We start from the raw sequence: 10,558 nt of genomic DNA, 5'->3' as shown, positions 1-10,558 counted from the left end.
GTTCCACCACTCACGCTACCCTGTCTGTGTCGCACCAAACGACGAGCATCACAAACCCCGGGAATCTTCCCTTTAGTTGGTCATCTTTTACATTTACCGCTTCCCCAGTAATCACTCCTTTCAATGGCGGCCTTTTCTTGAGAGCAAAATCACATCTCGGTGCCTCCATTCATTTACCTCCACACCTGAAACCACAAATGGATCAGCCAAAAGGCAAGGGTTGTGAACCTTAAATCCTACCCTTAGCCTAACCTTAACCGTAAACCTTTTTAACCATTTAACCATTAACCATTTTAAAATGTAAACTTCAATGGGGTAGGGACGTCCCTAGGATCCCGGGTAGCATGAACCATTCCAGATACCCCTTTTCTATCTTGGAAGGTGAGTTTCCTCAACAAGAGACCCTTCTTCGAGAAATCATATCGAATTAATCACCTTGTAATAATAATGTTATCTTATGGTAATTATATTTGGCTATTGTTAGTATCAAAGCATGTGATTTGAATTTGAAATAGCCTTACCACCACTGTATCTCAAACGACGGGGTCAAGGGTGTTCATTCTAATGTGCTCTAATGGGTCAAGGGTGTTCATTCTAATGTGCTCTAATGGGTCAAGGGTGTTCATTCTAATGTACACAGGTGGACTGGCCCTCTGGCATTTTGAGGATACCACTGGAGAGGAGAGGACTATGGGCTGATAAAAAAAATGCCCAGTGGGCCTGTCTAACTTGATCATTATCTGGCTAATAATCGGGGGGCCTCAAGGAAAAAAATAGGCCTGTGTTTTGGAAATGCCAGGGCCGATTTCTGGTCCCAGTCCGCCCCTGAATGTAGATAAACTGGATGAGTGCCAACTGTACAATTTCAGATAAAGTGTAGCTATCGACATATTAATTATTTATATGATTGATGTTCAGTGTACATTGCTACATTAAAAATGTTTCAAAACTGAACCACAAAACATAGAAAACGTGTAAAAAAAACAGTGATTTGATAGGCTACATTGTGACGTTAAAATCAATCATTTATATTCATTAAAACTGATAATATCACACATTCATTGGAAAGCATTATGCTACAAAAACACAATAAATGCATTAATATTTACATAATACAGTTTATTTTCCCCCCCAAACACAGAGGTCATGTGTATATTCAGTGTTCTTCCCATTCTTCATCAAGCCATCTATATTTCTAATGGCTTGGGGTTTGTTGCCTCCATCTTGAATCTGAAACATGGTGGAAAAAAGTACCAAACATTTCAACTGTAACTAAATACATACAAAAATGCCATCATACACCTAGCAGGTTAAACACACTAGAATTAACTGACGGAAATGGTTAGCAGCTTAAAAGCAGCTCTTTGGGCTGAAACACTTGCTGAATTCCTATTCGAAGCCTATTTCCTACTCCCTGTGCACTTCTGAAGGTTGGACAGGTGTATCCAACACAGCAACAATTCCATCTAGCCAATCAGAGGGCAAGATGCAGCTGTTACTATATCACTTATACCCATCCAATGCTTAAAAATCTACATGAAGTCCTTAGAGGGTATGTATGTGGTAGGGGCTAGTGGTCAACTTGGATCTGAGCCACTGGCTGACGACTCTTCTTCCACACACTGATGCCTCAGGCAGTTCCACTGCTGGCCGACGGGGGAGAGGGGTTGTCAATCTCTGGGAGGGAGTCGGTTGGTTTCAGGCCCTCTGGGTCTCTGGTGCACGGGCTGTTACAGTTAACAGGGGAGCTGATCTCTGACGATCGGCCTCCTCCTGCCTTCTCAGGGGCGGCCTGCAGGGCGGCGGCGGCGAGCGGGAGGTTCATCATATAAAACATGCTGCCTAGCCGTCGAGACACCTGGGTGGGACAAAGATAGAGATGCCAAAAGGTATTATAATAAACTATGTGCTGAAACTATGTGCATCAATACTTTTTTTTCCCCGAAAATGGTTTGCAAAATATTTAATCCATTGAAAATTAAATAGACAGCACTTGAAAATCTTTTGGTCTGCTGTCCGAATTTGTTTGATGGTTTGTCTACCTGTGATCGTATCTTGAGTGCAGGGCCCAGCTTCAGTCCCATGGTGTCCAGTAGATGGTCTTCTGTCAAGAGCGGCAACGTTTCCCCATCTATCACGTGGTCCTTGAACGTCTGCAGGGAATAATCAGGTAACATGAGGAGGAGGAATACAGGAACGTTTAACCAGTTAGAAGAACATCCTTTAAAAGGCAGGTGCAGCAGTATGACACTATATACAGCGAGGCAACTGTCTGTTTACAAAAATCATCAACAACAGAATTCAAATTTGCAAAGTGGGACTGTCTCGGGGGAGGGTGCAAACTGTTAAGAAACAACGGTGACAGTCCTGGCAGATTTGAATTCTGTTGTTATTGATTTTCGTAAGCAGGAAGTCACTCTACTGTTTTGATGATGACCAGGAAAAGACACCAACCTGAGCATATTCAGAGCAGCTGGGTATGTTGTTGATGAAGTTGTACACGTCGTCCACTGTCCACTTCCTGAGGTCTTGGATAGAGGACATATCTTCTCCGTTGAGAAAGAGATTGGGGTGCCCTGATCAAAACATCACACACACGGCTCACATCTATCCCTTGGTCAAATAAATGATACAAATCAAATCAAAGGCAGCAGCACAAACCCCTGAGAGTTTTGATCAAAATAAGACTGTAGAAAGTAGACCCACCATGAGGGAACATGTAAGGCATGCCTGGGATAGGCCCACTGGCGGAGGGATACTGGAATGCAGAGCATTGGCCAGGCATGTCTTTGTCACTGGCGCCACTGTTGCAGTTGGTAACGTCAGGGCAGCCATCTTGACTGTTTATGCAGGCCTTGCGCAGGCCCTGCTCCTCCTCCTTGTAGCTCTTCCTGCTGCCCGCCGAGAGCTGTGCGTCCATTTTGGTTTGATGTTGTTTGCTGGCCGCCTCCCCTCCCATGTCCATTTTCCCCTCCGCCTCTTTCTCCTCTCCCGAGGCACCGCCGGGACTCTGCTCCACGCTCTTGTCTTCCGATTGGCCCTTTGGGCCCGACGCGTGGCTCTCTGTGCTCTTGTGATTAGTTGCCCTGCGACCGACCCTGCGGCTCCTCTCCCTCTGCAGTGTGCTGATTGGTGGATAGGGGCTGGAGGACATCAGGAGGCTGTTGGCCTGCATTTCCTCCAGGGTGGTGCGGTGGACGAAGACGTCGTGGCCGTCTGGGAGGCGTTGGCGCCCTCGGAACGCCATGGCATTGGACTGGTACATCATGGGCGCCTCCATACCCATCAGACCCTTCTGATGCGCGTTCTCCATCTCCTTCTGATGGAGGATGGCATTCATCTCCATCCTGAAAAAAACCAATACAAACCAATCAGACGTAACAACACACCAATCAGACGTAACAATACACCAATCAGACGTAACAATACACCAATCAGACGTAACAACACACCAATCAGACGTAACAATACACCAATCAGACGTAACAATACACCAATCAGACGTAACAACACACCAATCAGACGTAACAATACACCAATCAGACGTAATACACCAATCAGACGTAACAACACACCAATCAGACGTAACAACACACCAATCAGACGTAACAACACACCAATCAGACGTAACAACACACCAATCAGACGTAACAACACACCAATCAGACGTAACAACACACCAATCAGATGTATCAACACACCAATCAGACGTAACAACACACCAATCAGACGCAACAACACACCAATCAGACGTAACAACACACCAATCAGACGTAACAATACACCAATCAGACATAACAACACACCAATCAGACGTAACAATACACCAATCAGACGTAACAATACACCAATCAGACATAACAACACACCAATCAGACGTAACAACACACCAATCAGACGCAACAACACACCAATCAGATGTAACAACACACCAATCAGACGTAACAATACACCAATCAGACATAACAACACACCAATCAGACGTAACAATACACCAATCAGACATAACACACCAATCAGACGTAACAACACACCAATCAGACGTAACAATACACCAATCAGACGTAACAATACACCAATCAGACGTAACAATACACCAATCAGACGTAACAATACACCAATCAGACGCAACAATACACCAATCAGACGTAACACACCAATCAGACGTAACAACACACCAATCAGACGTAACAATACACCAATCAGACGTAACAATACACCAATCAGACGTAACAATACACCAATCAGACGTAACAATACACCAATCAGACGCAACAATACACCAATCAGACGTAACACACCAATCAGACGTAACAACACACCAATCAGACGTAACAATACACCAATCAGACATAACACACCAATCAGACGTAACAATACACCAATCAGACGTAACAATACACCAATCAGACGTAACAATACACCAATCAGACGTAACAACACACCAATCAGACGTAACACACCAATCAGATGTAACAACACACCAATCAGACGTAACACACCAATCAGACGTAACAATACACCAATCAGACGTAACACACCAATCAGATGTAACAACACACCAATCAGACGTAACACACCAGTTAGACATCACAATACACCAATCAGACGTAACAACACACCAATCAGACGTAACACACCAGTTAGACATCACAATACACCAATCAGACATAACTGAACACTACACACACATATATATATATATATATATATATAACAATACACATTTGTAGGTCACATGGGCTCTGTGTATGGCCTCTGTATTTAATCAAATCATATCTGCCAACGGTTCTGTAATGTAGTGCATGAAACAGGCTCTTGGTATTAAGTTGAAGGGGCCCGTAAAAGGGAGGGCTATGATTTCCAAAGCCCTAGAGTCCATGACGTGTACTTTGACATGTCCTGTAACATGCAGCTGCAGATCAATGTCAGACCGTACCTGGCGATGTTCTGCTTGTGGATGAGCTCCTGTCGCCGGGCAACTGTCTCCATGGGCTCTGAGGGCATGAAGCTATAGCCAGCTCCAGGGAAGCCCCTGCCAGGTATACCAGGGTGTGGGGGCATGGGCGGACCGAGGTGACCCCCCATGTGCATCTGCCTGACCTCAGAAGATACCATCTCAGAGGGAGGAGCTAGCTCTCTTTCCATGAAGCGGGGCTCAAACTGTGTGGGCACCCCCTGTAACCTCTGCTGTCCCTGGGCCAGGATCTGAGGAGTCATGGTCATCTGGTTTCTCATCATCATCTCCTGCCGCTGACGTAGCTCTGCGACGAAACACAGCGCAACACGATTCAGATTCAGAGTGTTTAATAGTCACATGTACAGGGTTGCAGGTGTGATTGCAGGGTACAGTGAAAATCTTAGGCTTCGAGCTCCAACATGCTGGACTAGTGAAATACCTAGCCTTCTGAAATACCTAGCCTTCTGAAATACCTAGCCTTCTGAAATGCCTAACCTTCTGAAATACCTAACCTTCTGAAATACCTAGCCTTCTGAAATACCTAGCCTTCTGAAATACCTAGCCTTCTGAAATACCTAACCTTCTGAAATACCTAACCTTCTGAAATACCTAGCCTTCTGAAATACCTAGCCTTCTGAAATACCTAACCTTCTGAAATACCTAACCTTCTGAAATACCTAACCTTCTGAAATACCTAGCCTTCTGAAATACCTAGCCTTCTGAAATACCTAACCTTCTGAAATACCTAGCCTTCTGAAATACCTAGCCTTCTGAAATACCTAACCTTCTGAAATACCTAGCCTTCTGAAATACCTAGCCTTCTGAAATACCTAACCTTCTGAAATACCTAGCCTTCTGAAATAACTAACCTTCTGAAATACCTAACCTTCTGAAATACCTAACCTTCTGAAATACCTAGCCTTCTGAAATACCTAACCTTCTGAAATACCTAACCTTCTGAAATACCTAACCTTCTGAAATACCTAGCCTTCTGAAATACCTAACCTTCTGAAATACCTAACCTTCTGAAATACCTAACCTTCTGAAATACCTAACCTTCTGAAATACCTAACCTTCTGAAATACCTAGCCTTCTGAAATACCTAGCCTTCTGAAATACCTAACCTTCTGAAATACCTAACCTTCTGAAATACCTAACCTTCTGAAATACCTAGCCTTCTGAAATACCTAGCCTTCTGAAATACCTAGCCTTCTGAAATACCTAACCTTCTGAAATACCTAGCCTTCTGAAATACCTAGCCTTCTGAAATACCTAACCTTCTGAAATACCTAGCCTCCTGAAATACCTAGCCTTCTGAAATACCTAGCCTTCTGAAATACCTAACCTTCTGAAATACCTAACCTTCTGAAATACCTAACCTTCTGAAATACCTAGCCTTCTGAAATACCTAACCTTCTGAAATACCTAGCCTTCTGAAATACCTAGCCTTCTGAAATGCCTAACCTTCTGAAATACCTAACCTTTGAAATACCTAGCCTTCTGAAATACCTAGCCTTCTGAAATACCTAGCCTTCTGAAATACCTAACCTTCTGAAATACCTAGTCTTCTGAAATACCTAGCCTTCTGAAATACCTAGCCTTCTGAAATACCTAGCCTTCTGAAATACCTAACCTTCTGAAATACCTAACCTTCTGAAATACCTAGCCTTCGATGGTGGATGTGTCACGTCATTTAGAAGTCGATACAAAACTAGGGCCCAAAGTTTCCACTGACTATGTGACCTGATCAGGTAAAGTTCTGGGCCCCAGCAATTACGTAGGTCAGTGAAAAGCTCCTGGTTCTAAGGCATGGAAAAGTATGAATGCTCTTGGTTAGGTTGAGGGAATTTTCTAGGCAAGGATGAACGAACTAATACCTAGGACTTTAACTCAGCAGGCTAACAGAGAGACATGCAGATTCAAGCCAGGTGGATCAGCCTTACCTCCAGCAGACATGCCATTGACCAGGCGGTACCAGTGTTTCTCATCCAGAGCCCCCTGCTCCCCCATCGCTGACATCTTTCTCAGCTGCTCCCTCGGGGTCATGGCCTGACCTCTGACCTCTAGGAAACTGCCTCTCTGTGGAACCGAGATGAGGAGATTAGTATTTAAGACCCATGTTTGTCAACCTGTGGCCCGTGGATCAGCATTGGTCCCTGGGATATTGCTGATTGGTCCCTCAGATGGTTAGCTAACAGTGATTTAGTCTGTTTTCAAGTACTTGTTTTAATCTAATTGGTCCTTTAAGAAGGAAGGAACCTTGCTTACATATACCTGGTCCAGGAAAGACCGCACTTGCCCAGTATAAAAAAAGGTAAAGTGGTGTTGAGCAGATTAGTGTTAATTAGTCTTAGTTAAGTCCCCTTTTAGCAACCTTCTTTAAATTGCTTGTCATTCTCATATTTCACCACTAGGAGGCAACCATGACCTATACATTGAAAGGCCCTCTATGATTAAAATGATGGCCCAGTTACTGTGTGCTGATGTAACTGAACAGATAGATATCAAACATGGGTGGTTGGTGTGACTCAAGACCGTGTTGCCCAATTAACTAAGTTATAGCCCAAGAGGGATGCAACATAAGTCCTCAGGACTCAGAAAAGATTAGGCTACTACTCGTCAGTGATCACGTGTGTACTGTCCATCAATAAACCCTTACGTTACAATACTACCATAACACCATAGTACACTTAATAGGCATGTGAGGATTGCTAATCATTGCTAAGCATGTTTTCATCAATGGTCTTTAAGGGAGAGAGAGAGAGAGAGACAGACTGATGACATTGAGATATAAAAAAATAAACTGTTGTCAAAAGTTGACAATGAAGTTTCGGTGGAGCAACCAAAGCTATATTGAGGATTGAGGAATACTGTCTAGACTCTAGATTCACCTCAGAGCAGAAAGGAACATTGGAACATTTTCTGCCTCCATATACCTCTTTCTCTCTGCTACAACAACAATCCTTTTAATTATCACACACACACACACACACACACACACACACACACACACACACACACACACACACACACACACACACACACACACACACACACACACACACACACACACACACACACACACACACACACACACACACACACACACACACACACACACACACACACACAGCGCATATCATTGCAGCTTGTCATTACACCTGATTGACTTAGACACCTCTGATTAGCATCTAATGAATAAATATAACACTGAACAGACAAGTGCTTTAATCCAGGACCAGTGTGGGCTGTAGATTTATATCCATAAAAAAATGGACTCCAATTTTTCAACCCCATACTACAGGAAAACAGTATGTCAGAGGTGGCTCTGGAATAGCTGTGGTCATGGCGTTACTGAAATGACTGGGTACCGTTAGCAGCCTTTATCCCCAGTCAGTGGTGTACCATACTACCCCACAGTCCCCTAAAGTTCCCTCACAGACCCATCTAATCCTCCTGTTAGTCCCATCTAGTCTGCCAGGCCCCGAGAACATCTGCTGACCCGTGTGTCTTCCAACCTGGCCGTCCCTCCCCCCACTATCCGATTAGCTAAATCCTGACTATACAGCACTTTAAAGGGATGTGTTGGAGGTAATCCGGGCGTTTAGGAGTTTTACCTCAGCAAACCTTGCCTGTAAGCACACCAGACAATACACCTTGAGTGATAATCTTATTAGCCTCCATCAGCCCCTTGAGATGTCCTGAAAACACCTTGGGGGAGAAATCTGGTGGAGGGGAAATTGGTTTATGGGGAAATATGTGGCGCCACACGCAAGCATGGTCACCCTGGTCCCTGCTGCCAATGTCACTCTCCACACAACCTTTTAGCTTTCATCTATTAAACTCAGCAAATATACAAAAGGGACGGATAGAGGTAAGAAGAGAGAACATTTAAAAAGATGACATACACCATAGTGGATTAATAAATGGACGGTTCAAGGTTTTATCTGTCCTTCTCAGGTAGACAGAATGTAAAATTTACATAAGTGTTTTTTTTGGGGTGGGGGTGGGGGGGTGGGGTGGGGGTGGGGGGGATCTGTGTTGAGTACAGTATATTGTGTACTAAGAGTGTGCGTGTCAAATGTCTCCATAATGTGAGTGTAAGGAAAAATGTATTGCATCACAGTGTCATTTTGCCTGTGTGAATGTCAGTATAAATTAAATCACATTTTATTTGTCACGTGAGCCGAATACAACAGGTGTAGTAGACCTTACCGTGAAATGCTTACTTACAAGCCCTTAACCCAACAATGCATTTGTAAGAAAATAGAGTTAAGAAAATATTTACGAAATAAACTAAAGTTTAAAAAAAGTAACAATAACAATAACGAGGCTATATACAGGGGGTACCGGTACCGAGTCAATGTGCGGGGGTACCGGTACCGGGTCAATGTGCGGGTTAGTCGCGGTAATTTGTACACATAGGTAGCGGTAAAGTGAGTATGTCTATGAGTATAAGTATGTCTATGTGTGTATAAATAAATCAAAACTCACCCGGTTAGTGACCAAACCAAAGCTATGAAAACAACAGACTACTGTACATTCAAGCCTATCCCTACTATTATCACTGAACTACCAGTCACAAGAGGGGACACTAGTCTTTGAGGTATAGCGCTCAGCTGGAAAAACAGCTTGTACTCAGTAATTAATCTTTTACAGGAAGAGTAGGGCTTGTATGAACTTGAACCAAGAAGAGTCCGAGGGAAGTCAGAGAGGCCTGGCCCCTATTGCAGCACACACTAGGACTTGCCATACAGCAGAGCAACAACTGTACAATTCAGTAAAATGCCTGTTGTAATCTGGTTCAGGTTATCAGTCAACCCATTGGGGTATTTACAAACAGAATGGGAACTAAATCCTCCACGTGTATTGATCACATCTTTACTGACGTTACAGAAATCTGCTCGAGAACAGTATCCACACCCATCAGATATAGCAATCATTAAAGCCTTAACTAGAAAAAACAATGTTCCAAAGACTGGACCTAAAATTGTGTTTAAACGATTATAATTATATTCTATACAAGAGTTTTTTTTTACAATGACTCCAATGTTAAAGATGTGAAAAATATTTGTTGGTCAAACAACAAATTCTGAGCCTTCATATTTCATGCACAATGGACCAAAGAATGAAAGACAAGCACTGTAGTTTGGAGTTCTACAAAGTGGGTGTGGAAGAGGTGAAACAATTGTTGTTATCTATAAATAAGGACCTGGTACCGACAACCTGGATGGTACATTGCTGAAGTTGGTAGCGGAATACAATTTAAGCCTAGAAGACTATGTGTGCCCTCAGATGTGGAGGGGGGCAAAGGTCATTCCGCTACCCAAGAATAGCAGAGCACCCTTGAAATGGTTCAAACAGCAGACCAATCAGCCTGTTAGTTGGTCCAGAATCAGCCAATCAGTTGTTCCAGAACAAAGCAGCACGTATTGCACTTAGATGTACACAAAGGGAAAGTGTCAGTACCATGCATGTCAGTCTCTCCTGGCTCAAAGTTGAGGAGACATTGACTGTATCACTATTGGTCTTTATGCGAGGTATTGATGTGTTGAAGGTAACGAACTGTCTGTTCAAGCAGCTGGCACACAGTTCGGA

At 43.5% G+C, this 10,558-nt stretch overlaps 1 pseudogene; it reads right to left on the bottom strand.

Moving 5' to 3' along the window:
- Nucleotides 1-1,173: 1,173 nt before the first annotated feature.
- LOC135558140 (sterile alpha motif domain-containing protein 7-like) lies at nt 1,174-9,565 on the bottom strand (annotated as a pseudogene).
- Nucleotides 9,566-10,558: the final 993 nt, after the last annotated feature.

Source organism: Oncorhynchus masou, chromosome 17 (genome assembly GCF_036934945.1).
Source record: "Oncorhynchus masou masou isolate Uvic2021 chromosome 17, UVic_Omas_1.1, whole genome shotgun sequence".
Classification (NCBI taxonomy): domain Eukaryota; kingdom Metazoa; phylum Chordata; class Actinopteri; order Salmoniformes; family Salmonidae; genus Oncorhynchus; species Oncorhynchus masou.
The sequence above is the reverse complement of the archived record's forward strand: the minus strand, read 5'-3'. Positions and strand labels throughout refer to the sequence as shown.